Below are 15127 nucleotides of genomic sequence, written 5' to 3' on the forward strand. Positions count from 1 at the left end.
CTGCCTTCTGCACCCAACAGTTAACTGCAGTTGCCCTGATTTAATTGATGCTTTCAATATCCCAGCAGCATCACTCATTATTTGAGAGAGACGAAGATAGGGAGAGAAAGATTAGTGTTATGTTTCCTTGCTTCCATCTGTCGGCTATACTACCATCAAAGGCCATCATATTAGATGTCCCTGGACTAGATGCCGTCCATGGCAAAGAATATTTTCATAGTCAACATGTTTTAAGAGTTGAATAAGAATAAGGGTACCCTGAGAATAACCATTAAAGCCTTTGGTAGCTGACTGCGCAAAATCATGTGCATGGTTTTCAAATACACAATTACACAACGTAAATCATTTCCTATATATTCGTTAGTGTTATCAAATCCAGGAACTACACTGAATTCTGAAACTCGAAGTTCATATTATTAAGAAGAATTACACAGAATACTTGGCTCATTTAATTTCTTCTCGTTCAATAATGTTGAATGTGTTGCTCACATGGTCAAAATTATGCACCATAGGTTTCTATATTGAAGTAATTGAAGGCATATAAAGATCCAAAATGCTAAAGTGGCATCCATATGAAGTGCGCGCAGAATCGTGACAACCCAAGTTTTAGTCCTCGCTATACCGGTAAACAAATATATGATGTCCACATTCTTTTCATATTTCGGACAGATTGATGTGCTTACAAACTAAGAATAATTGAATGAAAACTCATATGATAAATGAAAACGATGGTACAATCAGGCGTTGCAAAATTTGGGAGAACAGAAAAATTATAGTGAAAAAATTCCCTTGCTTCTGTCACCGAGGAAGGAATGGAGTATGGCCCCATTTTTGCATATATTGGAAGGATTATCATCAATTTTCCAATATGACACTTAGACAAGTAATTCTTGTTTTCGTAAAGTTTTTTGATGAGAAGAACCAAAAGCCAATATAAAACCCAATCAAACTTTAGAATAAGTTACAAATTTGTACATATTTTTTTCCTGTCCTCTTTTGTTCGGATGCAAGTTACAAATTCATTGAGCCAAATTTTAAGATGTATAATTAATCCAACGGTTTTGGAGCTGTCCGAGCAAAATTGGACCCACAATATTCAGAGATGTCATTTTCCTTTCTTCCATTTCCGGAAAAAATTTCCCTTCAATTATTTATGACGTGCAAGAAAACTTCACTTCGGAAAACCAAGGCGACAGCATTTTTGGAAGCAAGATCCTCTTTAAGTTAAAAGTTACGTTTGCTGACGTGTAGGCACTGCCCGTGTGGTGGGACCGTCTACGTCTGAAATTCCAGTTGCCCAATCAGATTAAGAAACTGCCACATCTTCCTGCAAGCTCTTAAATAGATGGCCACAATGGCAAAGGATCTCTTGCATTCGAATGATACACCCATTGCCTGCCACGTGTCAAAGGCATCTTCCTGTCATTTCCTGATCCATCTCCATCTCCGTCTCATCTCCATTTCTGCAAAAGCAGCTGCGTGATGAATTATCCTAAGAGAGGGACACCTTTCCTATTTTTAAATCATCATCACTATTTTTAAGAGAGGTGTGTACGGAGGAAGGGTCGCATCTCCACAGATTTGTAAAAATCACATGCGTTAGTAATTTGTTAGAAAAATAGCTAGAGTATAAAGATTTCCCCCACCCCCACTCCAAATTTCTTTTACAGTCCTGGCTCAATTACGTAGTTGCATATATTCTTGCGTCTCTAGGCATTGAATCCTGATTCATCAGTGCTTTGCCTTTTATCAAGCAAAAGTTGTTTTTATTACAAAAAATTAAATAAATATATAATAAATAATAAAATTGTTTAAAAACAAATAAAAAGGAAATCCGTATGATTTACTATTATCAATTTCACTTGTTTTTGTAATCTCTCGACTCTATTTGAAAGGACAGTTTTGAATAATCTAACCCCACAGGTGTAAAGTGCCTACCAGTCCATACACAAAAATTCAATATAACCTAACAATTCCTAATTTAACAACGGTATCATGCAAACTTGAAAATATTAGAAGTATGTAATTATAATGTCTCTTAACTTTAAGTGTACGATTGTGGTTCATTTAAGGGAGAACCAGATATCAATAATGTGAGAATTTGTACAACTATAGACCATGTAGCGCGACATAATTTGGTGGCAAGGCCCGGCTATATATTCTGTGTGACTAGCATGTGAAGACTTTGCTAATTGAGTAAAGGATTCGTAACGCTTCATGCAGTATTGCGTGGTGTGAAAAATCTGATAATAGCTCACAAACAAAACACATAATATAGAGCTCCCAACTCTATAAAACTACTAGCCATTTGGCCCGGCTTATGGCCAGACTTACTATATAGATAGCTAATGACTCAAAAACCTAAATTCTACTTTAATAAATAATATATATATATATATATATATATATATATATATACTTTGTTTGAAGGGTTTATATTTTTCTATTTTTTTTTTAATTTTTATTTCTAGTTTTGGGTTGTTATTGTTCATGTTGCAATAAGTTGTCGGGTTCTTAGATGAAAGAGTATGGGACCTAGTAGCACCTTTCCTCGAATAATGCTTAGCGGGTTTTCTCTAGACCTAAAGATTGGGAGTTGCACTGATCCCATCAAATATATATTGTTCAAATATTGCTGGTTCTAGCAACATGATATTCTGGCCAGAGCCTATTCCAGAGGATTCAATGATAGATACATTTACCAAGTCCACAGATTCACCAAGTTTTAAAACATTAAGCTCAAAATCATATGACCATCAAACAATGTGCAACATTAGATAAAAGGTTGAGCTTCAACAACCAAGTAAAGCAAGCTACTTAGTAATCAAGAATCATCTTGAAAAGAAAGCCCAGAGCAGCATAATATGAGACAATGAGCTGAACATAATCAATTCAAAGAATATAGGTAAAACCATAGTACAAAATATCCCGATATATCGCGATATTTGGAAATATCTATCCAAATTTCAAAAAAAGATATATAAATATCACGATATGTTCAGAGATATATACGACTGCAAATATCGACGATATTTAAACGATATTAGTGATATTTGGAGATATTTGGAGATATTTGGCGATATTTGAAGATATTTTGTGTATATAACAATTTTATTTAATATTTACTGTTATATTTCAAATAAATATAAATAATGTATCATGATATATCAAGAAATATCCACAATATCTATGATATTTGTCGATATTTTAGATATATCCACGATATTTGACATTGTTGATATTTGCATGTGAAACAATGTCAAATATCCTCAAAGAGGGGGATATATCCACGATACATATCCAGAAATTGAATATCGATAAATACCCATATTCTGATATTTTATACTATGGGTAAAACAACACCACTGTAAGAATGTTTATATAACCACCATGGAAATATAGCCAACATAGAATATGATATGTTCGTTGAACAGCCGACTAAAAGACTCCAGTGAAATTGAATACCAACATATGTTGCATATTGGAAAGACAATTGACAAAGTATGTTTGTTACAGTAAACTTCATCACAAATAGTTTAAATGAAAGACAATGACCGAAGAGTGAGTTTAATGTAGGTATATTATCCCTTGGAATACCAAAAATATCTAATAAAAGTAACTTTCAACATATAACTTGAGCATTTTTTTGTATGTCTGCAACATAAATTTTTTGGCGCACTTCGTTGTATATGTCAGGAGTCCATTAATGAGTCAATCGCAATCTGTCCTGCAATAAGAATAATTTTAAGCGTCAGTTATTTATTATTTCAATATTTTATTTATGACTATTATTGAATGAGTAAATTATCTGAAATCCTAGACATTATTTCTTGGCATTTGGTTATTCATCCTCTTGTTTAATTTTAATGCGTTGTTTTTCAAGATAGTATCTAAAATTCTTAATGTGATGACCTTCTTTTGCATAATGGAGTTGTGATGGTTAAAACAAAAGCACAATCTTGTGTGACCGCTGAAGCACTTCCCATGAGATATATTTTGGTGAGAACCATGCATGTTCTTTTCCATTGTATGGTGTCACTTGCGTTATTAGGGAAAAAAGAACATGCATTGAGCTATTTTGAGTAGACCTTAGGACACAGGACCATCAAAACAAATAAACATATTCAGATAGACCTGAAGACACAGGACCATTGAAACAAATAAACGTATTCAGATAGACCTTCGCAGAAAAGGTGTCAATCCACAAAAGTTCTTCATTATATATATAAAGTCACTTGGTAGAGTGAGTAAATAGAAGTTTAACAATAAAAAAAAAGTAGAAATGGAATAAGCAGTTTATAGAATCCCCCGTGAACCAATTTGCAATATAATCACTCAAAAAGTTTAGCTAACATACCCTCATCACCAAAACATATAGGAACTTTGGACATTAAATGTGTCAAAATATAGGTAGAGAGGAACACATTGTCAGCTGCATTCAATGACTTGTATCATAAATACCCCAGAGAGTTTTTTCCACTATACATTCAGTGGAGTGGCAAAGTTCAAAATAGCATCATCAACCACACTCAAAAACATTGCTAGCAAGCCTAGCTACTGCTTGATTCATTACCCCCTAACCCATGATGAATCATGTAACTGCTAGCTTCCTACTTATATATTTTACCATATTAAGACAATACCAAGGTGCATGTCATCAGTCATCAACTATGTCACGCCCCAAATTTTATAATGGTTGATTACCAAAGACACATGGCATCTACAGTCATTATGAAACTCGGGACGTGATCAGACCAACTAAGCAAAATCCAAACTAAACAAAGACAGAATAATCTTACAAAATTTTTGGCAGAATCTCATTTGTATTTTCAACATTTCATAAACTTAAATCCTATCATAACCTGAAAATCATAACAATATAGATATCTCATTGTTTAATCCAGTTACTTAACCGTCTGGATGAATGCCAGAACAGTTAAATAACCCTTACGCCTCGAGACAATTTAGTTCCTTCCCTAAGAATGTATTAGTTTTTCTACCCCGCGTCTAAAATGTACTAAAAACATTGTATAATTTACATCATGACTGTTAATTAGTTCCTCTATACATTGTGAGAGGTCCTTTTATCAAATCATATGTCTCATGACAATGTTGTACAAATCGAGCTCATCCTTGTATGGAATAGGAATTTCAGCTCTAACAACTTTGTCATAATCATCCGGGTTGCTAAGCTTGTCATTTTCATCCAAGATTAAGAGCATATGAACGTGTGGCAAACCACGTTTTTGGAACTCAATCACATGTACGTGGGCGATAACTTTTCCGAGGATACCCTTATTAAACAAATCTTTCTTTAACTCCTCACATTTTTCATGAAAGACTCTTGTAGTAAGATCAGGCCTATCTTGTGAGGTTTGACCTTCCTTTAACCTTTTTGTAATTTCTTACCAATTTGGATTGCATGTCATGGTGAGGAATATATCCGGTTTTCCAAATTTTTGGACCAAAGCCATTATGTCGTGATATCTTTCATGCATATCTCGTGAGCTTCCTATATAGGATGGCGGCAAGATAGTTCGTCTCCCGACATTAGATGTACACATACATACAACATGAGATATTGAATTATTTAATCAATGAATAAGCGAATAAATTTTCTTTTATTTTCTTAAGAAAAAAAATGTCTACTGTTGTACCAATTGATATTACATCACATTTTTGTATCATGTTATTTCACAACAAATGTTGGTGACCTAAAATCATAGCAAAAGTTGGAATGTCTTCTAGCTTTAATAACATGTTGTGTTTGTGTTCATGAATAATAGAGGAGATAAATCTCAATAAAGAGAAACTTAAAAGTCCAAAGTTCTCAAATAATTATCATAGATACATAGATTGAAAACGTACCCAAAAGCAAATGTTTCATCAAATGAGGACAGGAATATTATCCTCGATAAGAAAATGAACTGAACAAATCACAGTAAAATAGTATTAAAATCTTAACTATGTAAAGAAAACTCTAAATGCATAAAACATGGTAGTTCCATAAAGGCTGGATACTGTCCAGCTTTACTTTTAGGTCACTTCCATAATATTGGTCTCAATTTCCAATAGAAAATCAATAAATAATGGACAATACTATTTTTTTTATAATCTCCTTTTCAAAAGAAAAAGAATAATTATAATTAAAAAAAATCAAAATATAAATAAAACAATAAATATAAATAAAAAAGTCACGGGCGTCTAAACAATGTATAATGCAAATCAGACGTGTGTAAACGTCTTATATGTCTTACCTACATTTGTTTCACCCATCTGTATGGAGTCATGCAACCCTTGGTATAACTCGGCTCTTAAAGTATCTTGGTTGTCACGGATAAATCTCAATTGTTGAGTCGAAATCTTGACATACATATCGACTACATATTGTTGTAGAAGCTGACCGCCACGAAGCAATATTGAGTCGTGGTTATCCCAGATCTAGTGAAAAGTAATATGTATTTTTGTCAAACAGAAAGATAAATTAATTAACTGCATGTAATACAAATAAACAATTAATTAACATCGGAATGTATAATTTACCTGGAGCAGGTAACAATAAAACTCACGACAACTGGTTTTTTGAGCATCATCACTGAATATATGCAACTCCCATCCAAAGTTTCCATAAGGGTGAAGTAGTGGATATTGAAGGGGGGTCATAGAAGCCGCCAGCGTTGTCGGCACATTTAATAAATCACCAGTCATAGTTTCTATGATTATATCCCTTTCTTTACGTTCAGCAGGATTCTCACCCCCAACTAAAACGGCAGCTACTTTGGAAGATGTTGGCAGAGTATAGTGATGTTTGTCAGCTGGCACTTCCTTGATATGTAATCGAACATCCATTAAATTTTCAAATCTAGCAACGCGGTGAAGAGCAAGCACGAAAAGGTTATTACGGTCAAGAACTTTCTGCAAAATTGATAGAACTTGAGGATCCAGCAACTTATTTTTAGATAGTCTGTTCATCATTTCATGATCATTGTCATAGACATACATTTGTAGAAATCGCGGTTGTTGGCCATGTGAAGGTATAAGACTACCAATTTTATGGTAGATGGATCCCAGAGTTCGATAAGTGTATACTCCATATTTACCGCTAGCTAGTGTTTCATCGAAGTGCACTCCTATTGAGGTGAAAGCAAAGACATGGTTGTAAGCACGGATATTTGTCCTGAAATGCGCACCTTGTTCTGAATGTGCTATGTATAAATACATCAATTCTAGAGGAGGATCTAAAAGGGGCAGTTTAATTTTACCTCCAAGACAACAAAATTGATGGGATTCAGATGGAAATAACTCGCATGACAGTGAGTGCAGACACGCATGTTGCTTATTTCATGTCGCTGAAATTCTAGAGTGTCAACGAAGCCTCTTGCACAGTTGTGATAAGATCTCTGTAATGAGGGAACTTTTATAGAGTGAAGAGTGCTGAACCCATTGCCTTTAATCTCATCCTCTTGCCCTAGCAATAGTATACGTAGTTATTGAACGTTATAAAATATATGTTACAAACCAATACATATGGTAATATCGGAAAAAACATTCATAATAAAAAATCAAACCTTGACTATCATTTATGAAGTTGATATTATCTACATCAATGTCATTACGATAGCCATCAATGTCGTCTCTGATTGGTGCACTTAAAATGGTACTCGGGTTATCTGATAGCAATGTAAAGATTGAGTAAAAAGAATAAAAAAAAAATAATAGTTAAAAAAATAATAATAATAACAATTAAACAATGTACCAATGACAAAATCTAGATTCATTTGATCTAGGAACAATGTCGTAGACAAAGGGCGGTTACTCAACCTGTTAACTTCTGATTGTACGTGAGTCTAGATGATATTAAAGACTTGCTTTGAATCAACAATAGGATCAGAATGTGGCGGTATACTTCTGTCGTGCAACTATTCACTATCTAAATGTGGAGGTACATTAAAGTCGTGCAAATGTTCAGTGTGTTGGACTGTATGGCTTGCAAATTCAGTATGAGCCTCATACATATTATTAACATCATTTGGTTAATAATAACAAAAGTGTTAAAGAAAATGTAAAAAAAAGGAAAGAGTGGGTACCTCAGAAACACCAGTGACGACAAAGTGGAGAACATTGGAAGTGAGAGTAGTTTGAATGAGTTGAGGAGCTACGTTGTAGACTCTTGAGTCCGGAAGGTGAGATCATAAGATCAGGTGCTGTGGCTTTATCGCCGGAAGACCTCTGAGAGGCAATCCCCGCTTTGACCAGGAAATCTTCGAGAGTCATCTCACCGAGAGTGGGTTGCCTCTCCTAAGCGTTATCCTCTTGATTACTGCTAGTATTGTTGTTGTCTTCACCTTGCTGAATATATCTCCAGACCTCATCGACGGTTTTTTTGTGGAGGTTGGGCTGATTGTGGAGAGCGGAGGTGGCATTATTGTTGTCTTCAGCAGTGCACACAGTTCATACTCCCAAGGGTTTCCCCAATAACTGGTTTTGAACCTCATTGAGGGTGAGACTGTAAAAGGAAGTTTGGAGAGACAAAGGAAGGAATTGAGAGTTGTGTTGCTGCTGTGACCGCTATCGGCTTGAGAACCCATGGGATTCCTATTGCATTCTCCTTGGGCAGCCCACTCTAGACAACTATCTTCGTCATCAGTGCATTCGTCGCTGTTTGATTTCAATGAGATCTCGTTCTGTCAATAGCCCTTAAGTAGAAGTATTTAGTGGCACACCACTTCTCACCCTGAAGAACAGGGCATCTAGCATTTGAGATATTTTCATCCGGTGCTGTGTTGGGTTGCACATTAAAGAAGAGAAGAGCATTCCCTTTAAGTGGTTTGACTGCATAACCTGTCCTTGCACACTCAGACCATGTATCTTCCTTCGGTTGGCTGTTTTTAGACTGATAGCAGAATGTACAGATTGTGCCATTCAGAAATTAGAATTGGAATAATAGCCAATAAGTAAATAGAAATAGTGTTGACGAATATCCTTCCAATCACATACCTCTAATTTACGGAAGAGAGTCTCACCACCATGAGAGACATTTGATAGATACAGCACTATTGTTGCCATTAATGACTCATCAAATCCCAGTCTAGCTTTATCGCCATAGTAATCAAGACGCTCTCTAGTATCTTCATGAACATAATTCATAATTTGCACAGGCTCACTATTCTCTGTAAAGTATACGAACATCTTTTCATATGTACATGTACACGATCAAAGGCAACAACGATATAACAAAATTAATATCAATACAACTGTATTCGGTACAGCTTAATGGTTTGTATACATTCTACGATACTAAAATAATTAATTTAACAATTAAAACTCCAATTCTAATTAATGCCTGGTTCATCACTTAACTTCCTAGAGTATGGAATTTAAAGGCTAGTGAATCCAACACCAAGTTAACCTAAATGTATCAGAAATTCAGAATGACACTAATAACCAAAATTCAAAGATTATTCAAGCAAGTTCAAGCAAATGCAACCCCCAAGTTGGGTTGAGATGCGCGAGCGTGATGCTACACTACTTGCCTCGCACATCCAACCAGTCCAAATAGGTTGAATCACCAACTCTTGGTAAGTAAACTTAAACTAAAATACTAAACTTCCAAAACTTAAACTTTGCTTGAGCCTTATACATACTAAGAATAGCTATGAACATAATAAGTTCCATAACAGCAGAGACTTTCTAATGGCACTAATGTGTAATTTTTAGTTTTTTTAAAACAAAACATCTATTTCCTAATAAAGTAAACGATTATAACAATTATTTCACATTTGACAATTAGAGAAGTGCCATGATTGAGGAGTAGGGACTCCATCTTCAATCATTAAAGACATCTAAAAGGCTCGGAATTCAAATTATGACCCCTACTAACTTTTTCTTATCTCCATTAGTTGTTTTATATCAAGTGTATTTCAATTTACTATAACATGATTGTAAAACATCCAGAGGACATATATACATCCAAAAAGAAACAGAGAAAAGGGGCAAACTATCTAAATTCATGCTATTAAAATGGCTTTTGCAGTTGCCTTCATGCAGTACTTGAATGTAAAAAGTAAAGAGGTTTTTTAGATGGTCAAGAGTTTATACTTGGATGAGAACTCACAATCATAGGCCACGTACCCCAATGGGAGCAGATATAGGGAGTTCCTCAAAGCCACAAAAGCAGTTCTCCGATTAAGAAGCATCTGTAAGAGAGAACATTCTAAACCTGAATAACATTATAAATACCAGTACATGATAACCCGCCAATAATTGAATGTGTATGGGCAACATGTTTATATCTGATTCGACCAAAACCAATAGAGACATATGTTACTGATCACTAAAATATGGAACTATATAATTTTTTTAAAGGGTAGACAAATTAACTGCAACCACCCACGACCCACAAACAAATAAACATGCACACCAGCTTGTGCGCAAAAGCATTTCCTAACTAAAAAGGGAATCAAATCCCAAATCTGTCTACTTCATGCAGTTAGTTTAATTTGAAAAGAATCCATACCCTCCAGCAGCATAGTCACTGCGACATAAGTATGCGGGGGCCAAAAATACAAAGCAGCAGCCCACCTAAAATCAAAGGCAAAAAATGATGTCGTACATGTAATATGAAGCGAGATAACAAATGCCTTAGAGCAATCTGTGACATATACCATCCTTACTTTCAATTTTCTTGTTAGAGCGCTACACAAAATCTTGTAAAACACCCTCTCTAAGGGAGCAACAGCTTTGATGAACCTAAGGTTAAGGTATCAAAACTGTATTTGGGATAGCCTTGTCGTGTAATCCAAAGTATAAATTCTTCTGTTAGTGGGAAGGTTGCAACCTCGGAACTAAGCAACTTGCTCACTGAGAATTACATCTTTTCTGAAGTAAAGAAATGCATGTTTTACCACTAAAAGGAACTACACAATATATATGAAACAAAAAAAGGTTGAAAAAGAAATAATTATAACCATAAGACAATCATAGCAGATCCCAATAGGGTTTCAGATATCAGGCAGGTAGAAAATATCCTAAATATAAGCGACATCGTCGAACTCTGGTAGCCCAATACCGATATTTCATATTTCCAAAACATGTCCACCAATTTCCCCTTTTATTTCAATGTTTGTATTGACCAAGGATACATTGGCTTCTCCGGTCGGCCATATCTACCAAAAAAATTTGGGTACATAAATATAGTACCATATGGCTATGCTAAGAAGAAAGAAAGCGATGGAATTTTGAGCAACAACAATGGTACTCAAATTAATCATTACAGCCTATCGCACCAACTACAGACCATGGCTATATTCTCATAATTTGTTCCTTATCTTGCAAACAATATGAGTCGGCCATGTCTATGTCCAGGCCAAGCAGTTGAAAATAATATAGTTTAAAGTGGACAAACATAAATAGTTGAACTGGTTTCCTTACAGTCCATGATTCTACCTTTTGAATGTTTACCCAGTTATGGCGATCAGCGTTCTGGAAAATCTAGAAATTATAATACAAATCCAATGTTTACTGATCAGGAACAAATCCTTATACCGCGATTCACGGTGGATCGATCCACATTTTCAATGAGACTACGACCAGTTCAACAACAAAGAGGCTTAAAGATATGCAGGAAAATAAGAACTAATTAAGAAGACTCGCAAAAAACTATTTCGCATTTTGTGCTACCTCTGCTTCTAGTACTGCTTCCAACATGATATCTAATCCTTTTGCATCATCTATCATTATATAAAGCCATGAAATCTTGTAACATATTGAAACTAAGAAATGTAAAGAAGCAAAAGCATCAAATGAACAAACATGTAATATCCAGGTTTAAAATTTAAATAGAAGTAAACAGGAACTGATGGTGCAGCAGGGTCATGGATGCAAGAGAGTCGACTGAATGCACACAGAAGAAGATGACGGATATGTCATATATTTTATGGATATGCATACTTAAATACTCCAAATAGTACACCTATATAGAGTACACCTATATAGATTGTATATGCTAAGACGGCGGAAAAAGGAGATTCAGCTGTAGTCAACCAAAGACAAAGCATTTTAAGATATTCAAATGTCAAGAAGGTGGAGTGAAGGTATGTGCTGAAGGTAAGATAATTGAGGGCTAATCCTACCAAGACCAATTTGGGATTCCCGACACTGCATTGGGGAACAATAGTACTCAAATTAATCAATCATCACAGAAATTGAGCAACAACAATGGTACCCAAATCTCTGTCAATAGAAACAAAATCATACCTTTTTTCTTTTTATGGCATTTTTGGCATTTTAAGATCATTATATTCTTCTTCTTCAGAGAGATTTTGAGAGAGAGAGATTTGAAATATGTTGATCAACAAATAAGTAAATTAGTTTTGTAGAATGTCAAGAAGTAACATTGAACAAAGATGAGGAAGTTTTGGGGGGGAAATCGGGACTTTTATTTTGTTTTCTGTTTTTGTTTTTTGATTGGTTTTAATAGGGAGAGAATGGACGAACAATTGAAATTGGGAAAAGAGGGCGTAGATTTCCTTTTTTCCTACCAAATTATTGGAAAAGCTGAGGTGTCCACCTATGAGAAAAAAGATGGGCTGATGTGGCTTCCTGGGGGCATTCTCAACTACTCAATATTCATGGTCTTTCATTTCTAATCACCAAAAACTATATTTAATCCCTCTATTAGGGTGGGTGATTACAACTATTTACAAACCTATAGAAACTTGAGCTCTAAGAAACCTAATTTCTCAACCCCCCCTGTAAGCTTACTAAACTAAATTAAATGTCCTAACTAAATCAAAAGTTAAAAAGAAACTTAAATTCATTCTAATTTTCGTCCATATTATTCAATCTAATTTTATATTGCTACTACACAAATAATTGTTGATAAAACTTGTTGGATAACATTTTCATGTACAATCTTTCTTTCCAAACATCTAAAAGGTTCAACACTCTCCGTCTGTATCGTCATCTCACTTCCTTAACTTCAAACACGATGTTACAGAGGAGAAGAAAAAGAAATATTGACATGCCAGCAAGTGATTAATAATTGGTTTGCTCACAAGAAGTTACTTATATTCCTTAGGGCATCTCCAATGGAGGGTGTAAATTGTTTAAAGTGTAAAATTTATACTCTAAATGACAAAAATATGTTTCCAATGGGGGTGTAAACCCAGATGATAAGCTAATAGTTAATAGAGGGTGTGAGCAATTCCCTATCGGGCCCCCATCTGACTATTAGTTAATAAACATCTCGGGCATCACTTGAAGTAACGTCCCAGAAATTCGGACGTCACTTAAACTCACGTTTGTTTTTATTTTTTTAGAATTGTAACGTTTGCGACGGGTAAAGACCGTCATTTATTGGTTGGGCCAGTTTTAATAAACTACGGACGTTACTCAAAGTGACGTGCATTTTATTTTATTTTTTGGTTAAACCACTTGCGATGGACTGTGACCGTCATTTTTTATCAGTTTTTTAATTTTACAAACTCTTAAACTTTGTTGCATACCATTTTGGATATGGAAACTATTAATGTGTAAGAGGGGTCATAAAATCCTAGTGGCACCTATGTGGCACTTATGTGGAGGTATATATACACTCTCCATTAGAGATGCCTTTAATGAATGTACTTAAAAGCTCAATCATGTCTACTAGCTAGCACTATTTAAATGATTTTTTGTAAGAAATATGTTTGATCTATTAAAATTAGGCAGTTGGAATGAACCAAAAATTCATGTGAATCGAAGTAATAATCTTTTTAAAGATGAAATCTCGTTAGCCAGCATCAACAATAAACAATAGGGTAAATCATAGTACAAAATATCATAATATATCGTGATATTTGGGGAGATCTATCGAGATTTTAAATAAAGATATATAAATATCACGATATGTTCAAAGATATATACGACTGTAAATATCAGTGATATTTCGACAATATTTGTGATATTTTGAGAAATTTGGGGGATATTTTGTGTATATAATAATTTTATTTAATATTTCAAATAAATATAAATAATGTATCATGATATATCAATAAATATCTACAATATCTACAATATTTGTCGATATTTTGGATATATCCACGATATTTGCATGCGAAACAATGTCAAATATCTCCAAATAGAAAGATATATCCATGATACATATCGAGAAATTGAGTATCGATAAATACTCATATCCTGATATTTTGTACTATGGGGTAAATAGCTATATTTTCGAAGTTTCTATGCAATCAAATAGGACCCAAGGTTTTTCATTAGACTTCTATAAAAGACTAGAATCACAAAACAATCAAGTATTGTCCTGCGAGTTCAAGTGAATAACAAAAGAAATAATGAAAGAGCCTATTGTTTAATAGAGAGAATTTGTTTTTCAGCATTAAAGATACAATATGAGTAGGATACAACTAGGGGTGCAAGTGGATATCCAAATATTCAAATCCAATTCGAATTCATATCCGAAAAATTGGATATTATTTGAAAATTTCGAATATCAGATTTGGATTCGAATATTTTTTTGAATTTTGGATACTGCCATATCTGCGTTTGATAATATCCGATCCGATCTAAAATGCTAATGTTTATTGTAAATTGCTAATTTATTCATTCCTTGTAGTATCTTTATATATATATTATAGTTCTACCCTCTTCAATTGAATAAGCGTTTTTAGAGTGTTCACGTATCATGGCTAATTAAGAAAAAGTAGGAGATAAAATAGGAAACAAATATTTATCTTTATCCTTAGATATATATTATAGTTATACCCTCATAGAGACTCCAGTTTTTCCTAAACTCTATTACTAAATATAAAAAAGTATATATAAATAAGGAAACAATCCCATCTCGAGTTTCATAGACTTGCTCTCCTACTTTTCCTAAATATTATAGCTAATTACGAAAAAACAATCTCATCTAGAGTTTCACAGAATCTCCAACTTTTCCTAAACAATATAGTTAATTACGAAAAAAATAGGAGACAAAAAATTAAATTGCTAAAAACAATAATTTCCACCGAAAACAATTTTCCTAAAACCCTTTCGATTTGATGCGTCATCCACTGTGTGATTTAGACATTTATTCAGTTAAGGATTCAAAAAATCACAATTACAACCACAATAATTACGACAT

The 15127-nt window shown here is 34.2% G+C and overlaps 2 pseudogenes; both read right to left on the bottom strand.

Annotated features, from left to right (window-relative positions):
* Positions 1 to 5087: 5087 nt before the first annotated feature.
* LOC147511757 (uncharacterized) lies at positions 5088 to 7221 on the bottom strand (annotated as a pseudogene).
* A 17-nt stretch (positions 7222 to 7238) lies between these two features.
* LOC147511758 (uncharacterized) lies at positions 7239 to 9189 on the bottom strand (annotated as a pseudogene).
* Positions 9190 to 15127: the final 5938 nt, after the last annotated feature.

Source organism: Coptis chinensis, chromosome 3, assembly GCF_015680905.1.
Source record: "Coptis chinensis isolate HL-2020 chromosome 3, ASM1568090v1, whole genome shotgun sequence".
NCBI lineage: Eukaryota > Viridiplantae > Streptophyta > Magnoliopsida > Ranunculales > Ranunculaceae > Coptis > Coptis chinensis.